Raw genomic sequence first — 2,653 nt, forward strand, 5'->3', positions numbered from 1 at the left:
AGGGAGAGATATTTCCTACTTATAAATTATTAAAAAAATTTTAAAAGAAGTAAAATTTATAATATTCCAAAATTTAAACGAATAAAAATAAATAACATGAATGATTATTTATAATACTCTTCTTTAAACAATTTTTTTTAGTTTGCTTAATATTTTTATATAAGCCTTTTCCTTTTATTTGTCTTATTTTTTTTAAGGATTTATCTTGAATTTTAAATTTGTTTAGATATAATACTGTGATACTATATTATGATATTATTTTTTTTAAAGCTTAAACGGATAAAAAAAGACAACATAAATAATTATATTTCTCTAATAATTCCAATTTATATTAGAACTTGATTGAAGAAAACCCTGGAAATAAACCGGTTGATGTTTATTAATGCAACTTTTAACAAATTTTCACCGAATTAAATTGGTTCCTTTAATTTATTAGTTTTTCCCTCAATAATGAATGATGAAAGTCTGTATATAATATTAAATTATTTTAGTGATATAATTTTTTTTTAAATACACAAGTCTTAATACATTTCAAGTATATAATATATAAATCACGAAAAGAATAAAATAGTTACATAAATGAATGATTAAGGATTCAGTTATCACTTAAAAATTCAATAGTAACTATATCTTGTTTTTTATACTGAAGTATATCTTGTAACGTTTTTAAATAAAAAAATACTACTTTGTCCTCTAAAGATCGAATAAAAGACAATATTTAAAGGATATTTAGTTGTATTATTTTTAAATTTATTAAAAATATTTTTATTGTTAATAAAAATCAAAACCATTTCTGTCTATGTCAAAAAATTTCATGGGAGTTTTTGGAGGTTTACGTAAAAATAATAATAAACGAAAAGATTATTAAAAGAGGGTTGTTTTAGAGGGGAATGGATTCTCTCAATCTTTTTTTTAACAATTGAGGGAGTAAAGTATGATATCTCACCATTAATTTTTTAAGTATGACCAATAATAAATATGAGAAAAAAAAAATAATAAAAAATTAAAAATTACACTTTACGTTCTCAATTATTAGGATCCATTCTCGCTTCAGAGTTGAGAGCTAGGTAGAGAAAGGGAAATCTTTATGCGACTCGAATAGCCGCAATTGAAAGTTTGAAACTGAACCTCTTTGTTATGATGAAAAGGCAAAAGAGCAGCTCCTCTCTCTCGTGGTTTCGTTGCATCAAATTAAACGTGGTCGGTTTGGATATGCCATAGACCACTATTGGAAATTGGAATCTTCCTTTTTTGGCTTCTTAGATAACGGATTCTTTACCCCTTCAAGTAAATGATCACAAACTTAGAAAGTCAAACAATGCACTATTTATGTCATCAAGTAATAGGGTCCTCAGATATATTAGAGAGGAATAATTATTCACTTGTAAGGGTTTTTTATACGAGTCTTTACAAGTCATTTATATTAATGCGCTTTAAACCGTTATTGTACGTTTTCACTACACGTTCTTCTTCTTCTTGTTGCACGTTTTTCTTCCTCTTCCTATTATTCTTCTTCTTTTCTTTCGTTTCTTGTCGTCTCTTTCTTCTTCTTCATTTACGTGCTTTTTTCTCTGTTTTTTTTTTCGTTATTCTCGATTTCAATTATTTTTTGACATCAAACTCTGAAATCGTTTTTGAAGAAGAAGAAGCAGTAGAAGATGAGGAGGAGAAAGAGAAAGAGTTCTGAATTATGCATAAGGTGTACTTCAACGAATTTTGAGTGTATTTCTTAAATCCTTTGGGTGTAGTTTTGTAATCCTTTTGATGTATTTTTGTAATCCTTTTGATGTATTTCTGTAATCCTTTGGGTGTATTTCTGTAATCGTTTGGGTGAATTCTTGTAACCGTTTGGGTGTATTCTATAATCTTTTGGGTGTATTTCTGTAATTGTTTGGATGTATTTCTGTAATTATTTTGGTGTATTTCTGAAGTTTCATTATCTTCAAATTTGGCAAGAAACTCGTTTTAATGGAGGAAGAAGAAGAAGAGTCGTTCATAATGCATGGTGAGTAGCGCGCTTTGGAAATAGGAAGTGGTTGAATAACGTGCGTTTATTTACTGTTGAATGTGAGAGTGTAATGCGTGTGTTTTGTTGGACTTGTGCCAACTTGTAAGACTTGTAAGCTAAAAAATATGTGTAGCGGGCCTCATTAGAGAGAAAGCTAGCAAGGAGAGCTAATTTCCTTTTGATTTATAATAAGGCATTGACATTAATTATATTACATGCACTTAAGATTAAAAGGTTGATATATATGATGCCTTAATTAATTGCATAACATGATCATATGGAATCAGAAATATAATATTACTGTTAATCTGTTATCTAGTTGTTCTTGCAGAATAAGCCCTCATTTATTTTATGTCTATGCTAATGAAGGGAAAATATATAGAGCTTATTATTATATAATAGTGTCTTGTAGAACACTTCTAAGCTGCTTTTTAAATACAAATGTATATATTTTATATGATACAAAAAGTTAATCAATCATAGCCTAGTGATTAAAGGTTATGTAACTAAGTAACATCCATATGTTAGGGGTATAGAGTTAGTTAGAGATATTTTTCTTTTTTGTTATAACTAGTTTCCATTTCTGTTATAACTGCCTCGTGTGCAGTTAGGTAGCTGTTATAGATTTCTATTATAAATTGCCTT

This window comes from Arachis hypogaea, chromosome 19 (genome assembly GCF_003086295.3).
Source record: "Arachis hypogaea cultivar Tifrunner chromosome 19, arahy.Tifrunner.gnm2.J5K5, whole genome shotgun sequence".
Classification (NCBI taxonomy): Eukaryota; Viridiplantae; Streptophyta; class Magnoliopsida; order Fabales; family Fabaceae; genus Arachis; species Arachis hypogaea.